The sequence below is a fragment of the Pseudophryne corroboree genome, chromosome 4, assembly GCF_028390025.1.
Source record: "Pseudophryne corroboree isolate aPseCor3 chromosome 4, aPseCor3.hap2, whole genome shotgun sequence".
Lineage (NCBI taxonomy): Eukaryota > Metazoa > Chordata > Amphibia > Anura > Myobatrachidae > Pseudophryne > Pseudophryne corroboree.
In genome coordinates, this window is record NC_086447.1 from 517,970,373 (window position 1) to 517,983,665 (window position 13,293).

Consider the following 13,293-nt stretch of genomic DNA (forward strand, 5'->3'; position numbering starts at 1 on the left):
TCTCTGTTTTAACCCTGTTTCTGTAGTGCAGTGCAGGGGAGAGCCTGGGAGCCTTCCCTCCAGCCTTTCTGTGAGGGAAAATGGCGCTGTGTGCTGAGGAGATAGGCCCCGCCCCTTTTTCGGCGGCCTCGTCTCCCGCTCTTAACGGATTCTGGCAGGGGTTAAATATCTCCATATAGCCCCCGGAGGCTATATGTGAGGTATTTTTAGCCAAAAAAGGTTTTCATTTGCCTCCCAGGGCGCCCCCCTCCCAGCGCCCTGCACCCTCAGTGACTGCCGTGTGAAGTGTGCTGAGAGGAAAATGGCGCACAGCTGCAGTGCTGTGCGCTACCTTAAGAAGACTGAGGAGTCTTCTGCCGCCGATTCTGGACCTCTTCTCGTTTCAGCATCTGCAAGGGGGCCGGCGGCGAGGCTCCGGTGACCATCCAGGCTGTACCTGTGATCGTCCCTCTGGAGCTAATGTCCAGTAGCCAAGAAGCCAATCCATCCTGCACGCAGGTGAGTTCACTTCTTCTCCCCTAAGTCCCTCGTTGCAGTGATCCTGTTGCCAGCAGGACTCACTGTAAAATAAAAAACCTAAGCTAAACTTTTCTAAGCAGCTCTTTAGGAGAGCCACCTAGATTGCACCCTTCTCGGCCGGGCACAAAAATCTAACTGAGGCTTGGAGGAGGGTCATAGGGGGAGGAGCCAGTGCACACCACCTGATCCTAAAGCTTTACTTTTTGTGCCCTGTCTCCTGCGGAGCCGCTATCCCCCCCCCATGGTCCTTTCAGGAACCCCAGCATCCACTAGGACGATAGAGAAATATATATATATATACTGCTCAAAAAAATAAAGGGAACACTAAAATAACACATCCTAGATCTGAATGAATGAAATATTCTTATTAAATACTTTGTTCTTTACATAGTTGAATGTGCTGACAACAAAATCACACAAAAATGATCAATGGAAATCAAATTTATTAACCCATGGAGGTCTGGATTTGGAGTCACACTCAAAATTAAAGTGGAAAAACACACTACAGGCTGATCCAACTTTGATGTAATGTCCTTAAAACAAGTCAAAATGAGGCTCAGTAGTGTGTGTGGCCTCCACGTGCCTGTATGACCTCCCTACAATGCCTGAGCATGCTCCTGATGAGGTGGCGGATGGTCTCCTGAGGGTTCTCCTCCCAGACCTGGACTAAAGCATCCGCCAACTCCTGGACAGTGTGTGGTGCAACGTGGCGTTGGTGGATGGAGCGAGACATGATGTCCCAGATGTGCTCAATTGGATTCAGGTCTGGGGAACGGGTGGGCCAGTCCATAGCATCAATGCCTTCGTCTTGCAGGAACTGCTGATACACTCCAGCCACATGAGTTCTTGCATGGTCTTTCATTAGGAGGAACTCAGGGCCAACCGCACCAGCATATGGTCTCACAAGGGGTCTGGGGATCTCATCTCGGTACCTAATGGTAGTCAGGCTACCTCTGGCGAGCAAATGGAGGGCTGTGCGGCCCCCCAAAGAAATGCCACCCCACACCATTACTGACCCACTGCCAAAACCGGTCATGCTGGAGGATGTTGCAGGCAGCAGAACGTTCTCCTTGGCGTCTCCAGACTGTCACATGTGCTCAGTGAGAACCTGCTTTCATCTGTGAAGAGCACAGGGCGCCAGTGGCGAATTTGCCAATCTTGGTGTTCTCTGGCAAATGCCAAATGTCCTGCACGGTGTTGGGCTGTAAGCACAACCCCCACCTGTGGACGTTGGGCCCTCATACCACCCTAATGGAGTCTGTTTCTGATCGTTTGAGTAGACACATGCACATTTGTGGCTTGCTGGAGGTCATTTTGCAGGGCTCTGGCAGTGCTCCTCCTGTTCCTCCTTGCACAAAGGCGGAGGTAGCGGTCCTGCTGCTGGGTTGTTGCCCTCCTACGGCCTCCTCCATGTCTCCTGATGTACTGGCCTGTCTCCTGGTAGCGCCTCCATGCTCTGGACACTAGGCTGACAGACACAGCAAACCTTCTTGCCACAGCTCGTATTGATGTGCCATCCTGGATGAGCAGCACTACCTGAGCCACTTGTGTGGGTTGTAGACTCCGTCTCATGCTACCACTAGAATGAAAGCACCGCCAGCTTTCAAAAGTGACCAAAACATCAGCCAGAAAGCATAGGAGCTGAGAAGTGGTCTGTGGTCACCACCTGCAGAACAACTCCTTTATTGGGGGTGTCTTGCTAATTGTCTATAATTTTCACCTGTTGTCTAATCCATTTGCACAACAGCATGTGAAATTGATTGTCAATCAGTGTTGCTTCCTAAGTGGACAATTTGATTTCACAGAAGTGTTATTGACTTGGAGTTACATTGTGTGGTTTAAGTGTTCCCTTTATTTTTTTGAGAAGTGTATATATATATATATATATATATATATATAGAATGAACGACTGCTCCGGCACTCCATATAGTCCAATGCTGGACTAGTCTTGCTCTGGTGCCCTCCCCGACCGGGAACCGGTGGCATGCAGGGAAAGAATTGAGGCGGCACTCAGAGGCTTGAAACAGCATTCATATATTTGTGCAAATGGTGCAAATCATATCGACGTTTCGGGGACCTATTCCCCTTCTTCAGGATAACACAAGTGGCAAACATGGGTGTTTAAATATACAACACAAACACTTACCCTCTGTCCCCATCCAATCTACAGCTGCAGCGTGTCCGTCCGGCCGCCCTCTCATGACTTCCGCCCGGCTGCTCGTGTCTCAGCGGAACCGGAAATGATGTTACGAATGCAAGGCGCGTTACCATGGTTACCTCTCGGGGCTTTACACACTGCCCGAGTGTCATACCACGGCCGCTTCACTTCCACTGCCTCTCACCAATCGCACGATCCCGCGAGATCTCGAGTCCTGGCAAGGAAGACAAATAGCGTTACCATGGAACCGCTGTCAACTGTGCACAATATAAACAAACAAATGATGAAAAAAAGAAAGAAAGTGACATGTTAAGATGACATTTTACCGTCAATATTGTGACAAAACATCTAATTAAAAAATACTAGTGCAAACTCTATTGGGCATAAGTTTAAAAACATCTGAAAGTATAAAGCAGAGCAAAATGCACATCTGGATCTCCATGTCATAAAAAGCAGAGAACCTGTTAGACAGAATAATAAAACAGGCACTATCTATGTGGCAGCTGGAATTTCATGATGCTGCTTAGTATTAAGAAAATGAACTATGAAAGACATACACACAGAGCCCCAAGAGCTGACTTGTCTTACACATGGGGTCGGCTAACTGAGGCCCAATCACTTTCACAAAAAATTTTTTTACAAGAAATTAATTAATCCCAAATTGTCATTAAGCCCCCCAGGTTTTAAAGTGTTAAGCCTATGGATCCACATGGACTCAAGCTGTAGTAATTTGCGTCCTCGATCACCCCCCCGTATTGATTCGGGGACGTGGTCGATAATGCGGTGTTTAAACTAGAGATGAGCGCCTGAAATTTTTCGGGTTTTGTGTTTTGGTTTTGGGTTCGGTTCCGCGGCCGTGTTTTGGGTTCGAACGCGTTTTGGCAAAACCTCACCGAATTATTTTTGTCGGATTCGGGTGTGTTTTGGATTCGGGTGTTTTTTTCCAAAAACACTAAAAAACAGCTTAAATCATAGAATTTGGGGGTCATTTTGATCCCAAAGTATTATTAACCTCAAAAACCATAATTTACACTCATTTTCAGTCTATTCTGAATACCTCACACCTCACAATATTATTTTTAGTCCTAAAATTTGCACCGAGGTCGCTGTGTGAGTAAGATAAGCGACCCTAGTGGCCGACACAAACACCGGGCCCATCTAGGAGTGGCACTGCAGTGTCACGCAGGATGTCCCTTCCAAAAAACCCTCCCCAAACAGCACATGACGCAAAGAAAAAAAGAGGCGCAATGAGGTAGCTGTGTGAGTAAGATTAGCGACCCTAGTGGCCGACACAAACACCGGGCCCATCTAGGAGTGGCACTGCAGTGTCACGCAGGATGGCCCTTCCAAAAAACCCTCCCCAAACAGCACATGACGCAAAGAAAAAAAGAGGCGCAATGAGGTAGCTGACTGTGTGAGTAAGATTAGCGACCCTAGTGGCCGACACAAACACCGGGCCCATCTAGGAGTGGCACTGCAGTATGTATGTATAAAGAAAGAAAAAAAAACCACGGTTAGGTGGTATATACAATTATGGACGGGCTGCCGAGTGCCGACACAGAGGTAGCCACAGCCGTGAACTACCGCACTGTACTGTGTCTGCTGCTAATATATAGACTGGTTGATAAAGAGATAGTATACTCGTAACTAGTATGTATGTATAAAGAAAGAAAAAAAAAACCACGGTTAGGTCACTGGTATATACAATTATGGACGGGCTGCCGAGTGCCGACACAGAGGTAGCCACAGCCGTGAACTACCGCACTGTACACTGGTTGATAAAGAGATAGTAGTATACTCGTAACAACTAGTATGACGACGGTATAAAGAATGAAAAAAAAACCACGGTTAGGTGGTATATAATACAATTATGGTTGGACGGACTGCCTGCCGAGTGCCGACACAGAGGTAGCCACAGCCGTGAACTACCGCACTGTACACTGGTTGATAAAGAGATAGTAGTATACTCGTAACAACTAGTATGACGACGGTATAAAGAATGAAAAAAAAACCACGGTTAGGTGGTATATAATACAATTATGGTTGGACGGACTGCCTGCCGAGTGCCGACACAGAGGTAGCCACAGCCGTGAACTACCGCACTGTACACTGGTTGATAAAGAGATAGTAGTATACTCGTAACAACTAGTATGACGACGGTATAAAGAACGGAAAAAAAACCACGGTTAGGTGGTATATATTATAATACAATTATGGATGGACGGACTGCCTGCCGAGTTCCGACACAGAGGTAGCCACAGCCGTGAACTACCGCACTGTACACTGGTTGATAAAGAGATAGTAGTATACTCGTAACAACTAGTATGACGACGGTATAAAGAACGAAAAAAAAACCACGGTTAGGTGGTATATATTATAATACAATTATGGATGGACGGACTGCCTGCCGAGTTCCGACACAGAGGTAGCCACAGCCGTGAACTACCGCACTGTACACTGGTTGATAAAGAGATAGTAGTATACTCGTAACAACTAGTATGACTGACTATGACGGTATAAAGAATGAAAAAAAAACCACGGTTAGGTGGTATATATTATAATAATACAATTATGGATGGATGGACGGACTGCCTGCCGACTGCCGACACAGAGGTAGCCACAGCCGTGAACTACCGCACTGTACACTGGTTGATAAAGAGATAGTAGTATACTCGTAACAACTAGTATGACACTATGACGGTATAAAGAATGAAAAAAAAACCACGGTTAGGTGGTATATATTATAATACAATTATGGATGGACGGACTGCCTGCCGACTGCCGACACAGAGGTAGCCACAGCCGTGAACTACCGCACTGTACACTGGTTGATAAAGAGATAGTAGTATACTCGTAACAACTAGTATGACTGACTATGACGGTATAAAGAATGAAAAAAAAACCACGGTTAGGTGGTATATATTATAATAATACAATTATGGATGGACGGACTGCCTGCCGAGTTCCGACACAGAGGTAGCCACAGCCGTGAACTACCGCACTGTACACTGGTTGATAAAGAGATAGTAGTATACTCGTAACAACTAGTATGACTATGACGACGGTATAAAGAAAGAAAAAAAAATACCACGGTTAGGTGGTATATAATTATACAATTATGGATGGACGGACTGCCTGCCGAGTGCCGACTGCCGACACAGAGGTAGCCACAGCCGTGAACTACCGCACTGTACTGTGTCTGCTGCTAATATAGACTGGTTGATAAAGAGATAGTATACAACAATATACTACTATACTGGTGGTCAGGCACTGGTCACCACTAGTCACACTGGCAGTGGCACTCCTGCAGCAAAAGTGTGCACTGTTTAATTTTAAATTAATATAATATTATGTACTCCTGGCTCCTGCTATAACAACCTGCAGTGCTCCCCAGTCTCCCCCACAATTATTATAAGCTTTTATACATTGATGTGCAGCACACTGGGCTGAGCTGAGTGCACACAGACTGAGTCACACTGTGTGACTGCTGTGTATCGTTTTTTTCAGGCAGAGAACGGATATAGCAGAGAACGGATATATTAAATAAAAGTTAACTTAACAACAACTGCACTGGTCACTGTGGTAAACTCTGTCTGCACAATCTCTCTCTCTCTCTTCTAATCTATTCTAATGGAGAGGACGCCAGCCACGTCCTCTCCCTATCAATCTCAATGCACGTGTGAAAATGGCGGCGACGCGCGGCTCCTTATATAGAATCCGAGTCTCGCGAGAATCCGACAGCGTCATGATGACGTTCGGGCGCGCTCGGGTTAACCGAGCAAGGCGGGAAGATCCGAGTCGCTCGGACCCGTGAAAAAAAAAGTGAAGTTCGTGCGGGTTCGGATTCAAAGAAACCGAACCCGCTCATCTCTAGTTTAAACGTGGCCATTGAATGTCTGAATGTAACAAAATGCTTGGCAACGGGCTGTTCCCCACTGCCCGATGCCAACGCATTCCTAATGGCAAGTCTGTGCTGTGCCATTCTGATTTTAAATTGGCATTCTGTTTTGCCAACATAATACCGCCCGCATGGGCAAATGATGGCGTAGATGACGAACTTGGTACTGCATGTAAGGGGCCATTTAATTTTGTACAACTTTCCTGAAAACGGATGAGCTATGGTGGTACCTATTGACATGTGGGAACAGGTAGTACAACCAGTGCACTTAAAGCAACCATTACGTCTGGTAAGGAAGTGTGTGGGATTAGCTCTCAATTTTGCCATGTCAGTTTTTACTAATATATCCCTGATGATTCTTCCTTTTTTATAACTGGGCATGATCATCATTAATACTAAGCAGCATCATGAAATTCCAGCTGCCACATAGATGGTGCCTGTTTTATTATTCTGTCTAACAGGTTCTCTGCTTTTTATGACATGGAGATCCAGATGTGCATTTTGCTCTGCTTTATACTTTCAGATGTTTTTAAACTTATGCCCAATAGAGTTTGCACTAGTATTTTTTAATTAGATGTTTTGTCACAATATTGACGGTAAAATGTCATCTTAACATGTCACTTTCTTTCTTTTTTTCATCATTTGTTTGTTTATATTGTGCACAGTTGACAGCGGTTCCATGGTAACGCTATTTGTCTTCCTTGCCAGGACTCGAGATCTCGCGGGATCGTGCGATTGGTGAGAGGCAGTGGAAGTGAAGCGGCCGTGGTATGACACTCGGGCAGTGTGTAAAGCCCCGAGAGGTAACCATGGTAACGCGCCTTGCATTCGTAACATCATTTCCGGTTCCGCTGAGACACGAGCAGCCGGGCGGAAGTCATGAGAGGGCGGCCGGACGGACACGCTGCAGCTGTAGATTGGATGGGGACAGAGGGTAAGTGTTTGTGTTGTATATTTAAACACCCATGTTTGCCACTTGTGTTATCCTGAAGAAGGGGAATAGGTCCCCGAAACGTCGATATGATTTGCACCATTTGCACAAATATATGAATGCTGTTTCAAGCCTCTGAGTGCCGCCTCAATTCTTTCCCTATATATATATATATATATATATATATATATATATATATAATAATAGAGAACAAAGTCCCGGGAAGCCGCACTGACACTCTCTGATATGTATATGCAGGTGTCTGGTTAAAGCAAGTGATATAGAATCCCAAGTCCATCCAACAACTACAAGGTTAAGGTGTAGACAGAACCAGCACACTGCTTAGTATTCAAACCGTGTTTACTCCATGTGTCAAGCAGGTACAAACAGTATTTGCTGAGCCTGTTTATACCTGCTTGACACATTGAGTAAAAATAAGAATTTTCTCTGACGTCCTAAGTGAATGCTGGGACTCCGTAAGGACCATGGGGATTATACCAAAGCTCCCAAACGGGCGGGAGAGTGCGGATGACTCTGCAGCACCGAATGGGCAAACTCTAGGTCCTCCTCAGCCAGGGTGTCAAACTTGTAGAATTTTGCAAATGTGTTTGACCCCGACCAAGTAGCTGCTCGGCAAAGTTGTAGAGCCGAGACCCCTCGGGCAGCCGCCCAAGAAGAGCCCACCTTCCTCGTGGAATGGGCTTTCACTGATTTAGGATGCGGCAGTCCAGCCGCAGAATGTGCAAGCTGAATCGTACTACAGATCCAGCGAGCAATAGTCTGCTTTGAAGCAGGTGCACCCAACTTGTTGGGCGCATACAGGATAAATAGCGAGTCAGTCTTTCTGACTCCAGCTGTCCTGGAAACATAGATTTTCAGGGCCCTGACTACGTCCAACAACTTGGAAGCCTCCAAGTCTTTTGTAGCCGCAGGCACCACGATAGGTTGGTTCAGATGAAAAGCTGATTCCACTTTAGGGAGAAACTGTGGACGAGTCCTCAATTCTGCCCTATCCATATGGAAAATCAGATAAGGGCTTTTACACTAGAGATGAGCGCCGGAAATTTTTCGGGTTTTGTGTTTTGGTTTTGGGTTCGGTTCCGCGGCCGTGTTTTGGGTTCGACCGCGTTTTGGCAAAACCTCACCGAATTTTTTTTGTCGGATTCGGGTGTGTTTTGGATTCGGGTGTTTTTTTCAAAAAACCCTAAAAAACAGCTTAAATCATAGAATTTGGGGGTCATTTTGATCCCAAAGTATTATTAACCTCAAAAACCATAATTTACACTCATTTTCAGTCTATTCTGAATACCTCACACTATTATTTTTAGTCCTAAAATTTGCACCGAGGTCGCTGTGTGAGTAAGATAAGCGACCCTAGTGGCCGACACAAACACCAGGCCCATCTAGGAGTGGCACTGCAGTGTCACGCAGGATGTCCCTTCCAAAAAACCCTCCCCAAACAGCACATGACGCAAAGAAAAAAAGAGGCGCAATGAGGTAGCTGTGTGAGTAAGATAAGCGACCCTAGTGGCCGACACAAACACCGGGCCCATCTAGGAGTGGCACTGCAGTGTCACGCAGGATGTCCCTTCCAAAAAACCCTCCCCAAACAGCACATGACGCAAAGAAAAAAAGAGGCGCAATGAGGTAGCTGTGTGAGTAAGATAAGCGACCCTAGTGGCCGACACAAACACCGGGCCCATCTAGGAGTGGCACTGCAGTGTCACGCAGGATGTCCCTTCCAAAAAACCCTCCCCAAACAGCACATGACGCAAAGAAAAAAAGAGGCGCAATGAGGTAGCTGACTGTGTGAGTAAGATAAGCGACCCTAGTGGCCGACACAAACACCGGGCCCATCTAGGAGTGTCACTGCAGTGTCACGCAGGATGGCCCTTCCAAAAAACCCTCCCCAAACAGCACATGACGCAAAGAAAAAAAGAGGCGCAATGAGGTAGCTGACTGTGTGAGTAAGATAAGCGACCCTAGTGGCCGACACAAACACCGGGCCCATCTAGGAGTGGCACTGCAGTGTCACGCAGGATGGCCCTTCCAAAAAACCCTCCCCAAACAGCACATGACGCAAAGAAAAAAAGAGGCGCAATGAGGTAGCTGACTGTGTGAGTAAGATAAGCGACCCTAGTGGCCGACACAAACACCGGGCCCATCTAGGAGTGGCACTGCAGTGTCACGCAGGATGGCCCTTCCAAAAAACCCTCCCCAAACAGCACATGACGCAAAGAAAAATAAAAGAAAAAAGAGGTGCAAGATGGAATTGTCCTTGGGCCCTCCCACCCATCCTTATGTTGTATAAACAGGACATGCACACTTTAACCAACCCATCATTTCAGTGACAGGGTCTGCCACACGACTGTGACTGATATGACGGGTTGGTTTGGACCCCCTCCAAAAAAGAAGCAATTAATCTCTCCTTGCACAAACTGGCTCTACAGAGGCAAGATGTCCACCTCATCATCATCCTCCGATATATCACCGTGTACATCCCCCTCCTCACAGATTATCAATTCGTCCCCACTGGAATCCACCATCTCAGCTCCCTGTGTACTTTGTGGAGGCAATTGCTGCTGGTCAATGTCTCCGCGGAGGAATTGATTATAATTCATTTTAATGAACATCATCTTCTCCACATTTTCTGGATGTAACCTCGTACGCCGATTGCTGACAAGGTGAGCGGCGGCACTAAACACTCTTTCGGAGTACACACTTGTGGGAGGGCAACTTAGGTAGAATAAAGCCAGTTTGTGCAAGGGCCTCCAAATTGCCTCTTTTTCCTGCCAGTATAAGTACGGACTGTGTGACGTGCCTACTTGGATGCGGTCACTCATATAATCCTCCACCATTCTTTCAATGTTGAGAGAATCATATGCAGTGACAGTAGACGACATGTCCGTAATCGTTGTCAGGTCCTTCAGTCCGGACCAGATGTCAGCATCAGCAGTTGCTCCAGACTGCCCTGCATCACCGCCAGCGGGTGGGCTCGGAATTCTGAGCCTTTTCCTCGCACCCCCAGTTGCGGGAGAATGTGAAGGAGGAGATGTTGACAGGTCGCGTTCCGCTTGACTTGACAATTTTCTCACCAGCAGGTCTTTCAACCCCAGCAGACTTGTGTCTGCCGGAAAGAGAGATCCAAGGTAGGTTTTAAATCTAGGATCGAGCACGGTGGCCAAAATGTAGTGCTCTGATTTCAACAGATTGACCACCCGTGAATCCTTGTTAAGCGAATTAAGGGCTCCATCCACAAGTCCCACATGCCTAGCGGAATCGCTCCGTGTTAGCTCCTCCTTCAATGTCTCCAGCTTCTTCTGCAAAAGCCTGATGAGGGGAATGACCTGACTCAGGCTGGCAGTGTCTGAACTGACTTCACGTGTGGCAAGTTCAAAGGGCATCAGAACCTTGCACAACGTTGAAATCATTCTCCACTGCACTTGAGACAGGTGCATTCCACCTCCTATATCGTGCTCAATTGTATAGGCTTGAATGGCCTTTTGCTGCTCCTCCAACCTCTGAAGCATATAGAGGGTTGAATTCCACCTCGTTACCACTTCTTGCTTCAGATGATGGCAGGGCAGGTTCAGTAGTTTTTGGTGGTGCTCCAGTCTTCTGTATGTGGTGCCTGTACGCCGAAAGTGTCCCGCAATTCTTCTGGCCACCGACAGCATCTCTTGCACGCCCCTGTCGTTTTTTTAAAAATTCTGCACCACCAAATTCAAGGTATGTGCAAAACATGGGACGTGCTGGAATTTGCCCATATTTAATGCACACACAATATTGCTGGCGTTGTCCGATGCCACAAATCCACAGGAGAGTCCAATTGGGGTAAGCCATTCTGCGATGATCTTCCTCAGTTGCCGTAAGAGGTTTTTAGCTGTGTGCGTATTCTGGAAAGCGGTGATACAAAGCGTAGCCTGCCTAGGAAAGAGTTGGCGTTTGCGAGATGCTGCTACTGGTGCCGCCGCTGCTGTTCTTGCGGCGGGAGTCCATACATCTACCCAGTGGGCTGTCACAGTCATATAGTCCTGACCCTGCCCTGCTCCACTTGTCCACATGTCCGTGGTTAAGTGGACATTGGGTACAACTGCATTTTTTAGGACACTGGTGAGTCTTTTTCTGACGTCCGTGTACATTCTCGGTATCGCCTGCCTACAGAAGTGGAACCTAGATGGTATTTGGTAACGGGGGCACACTGCCTCAATAAATTGTCTAGTTCCCTGTGAACGGCGGATACCGGACGCACGTCTAACACCAACATAGTTGTCAAGGCCTCAGTTATCCGCTTTGCAGCAGGATGACTGCTGTGATATTTCATCTTCCTCGCAAAGGACTGTTGGACAGTCAATTGCTTACTGGAAGTAGTACAAGTGGGCTTACGACTTCCCCTCTGGGATGACCATCGACTCCCAGCAGCAACAACAGCAGCAGTAGGCGTTACACGCAAGGATGCATCGGAGGAATCCCAGGCAGGAGAGGACTCGTCAGAATTGCCAGTGACATGGCCTGCAGGACTATTGGCATTCCTGGGGAAGGAGGAAATTGACACTGAGGGAGTTGGTGGGGTGGTTTGCGTGAGCTTGGTTACAAGAGGAAGGGATTTACTGGTCAGTGGACTGCTTCCGCTGTCGCCCAAAGTTTTTGAACTTGTCACTGACTTATTATGAATGCGCTGCAGGTGACGTATAAGGGAGGATGTTCCGAGGTGGTTAACGTCCTTACCCCTACTTATTACAGCTTGACAAAGGGAACACACGGCTTGACAAATGTTGTCCGCATTTCTGGTGAAATACTTCCACACCGAAGAGCTGATTTTTTTGGTATTTTCACCAGGCATGTCAACGGCCATATTCCTCCCACGGACAACAGGTGTCTCCCCGGGTGCCTGACTTAAACAAACCACCTCACCATCAGAATCCTCCTGGTCAATTTCCTCCCCAGCAACACCCATATCCTCCTCATCCTGGTGTACTTCAACACTGACATCTTCAATCTGACTATCAGGAACTGGACTGCGGGTGCTCCTTCCAGCACTTGCAGGGCGCGTGCAAATGGTGGAAGGCGCATGCTCTTCACGTCCAGTGTTGGGAAGGTCAGGCATCGCAACCGACACAATTGGACTCTCCTTGTGGATTTGGGATTTCGAAGAACGCACAGTTCTTTGCGGTGCTTTTGCCAGCTTGAGTCTTTTCAGTTTTCTAGCGAGAGGCTGAGTGCTTCCATCCTCATGTGAAGCTGAACCACTAGCCATGAACATAGGCCAGGGCCTCAGCCGTTCCTTGCCACTCCGTGTGGTAAATGGCATATTGGCAAGTTTACGCTTCTCCTCCGACAATTTTATTTTAGGTTTTGGAGTCCTTTTTTTACTGATATTTGGTGTTTTGGATTTGACATGCTCTGTACTATGACATTGGGCATCGGCCTTGGCAGACGACGTTGCTGGCATTTCATCGTCTCGGCCATGACTAGTGGCAGCAGCTTCAGCACGAGGTGGAAGTGGATCTTGATCTTTCCCTAATTTTGGAACCTCAACATTTTTGTTCTCCATATTTTAATAGGCACAACTAAAAGGCACCTCAGGTAAACAATGGAGATGGAATACTAGTATACAATTATGGATGGACTGCCGAGTGCCGACACAGAGGTAGCTACAGCCGTGGACTACTGTACTGTGTCTGCTGCTAATATAGACTGGTTGATAAAGAGATGTAGTATGTATGTATAAAGAAGAAAGAAAAAAAAACCACGGGTAGGTGGTATACAATTATGGACAGACTGCCG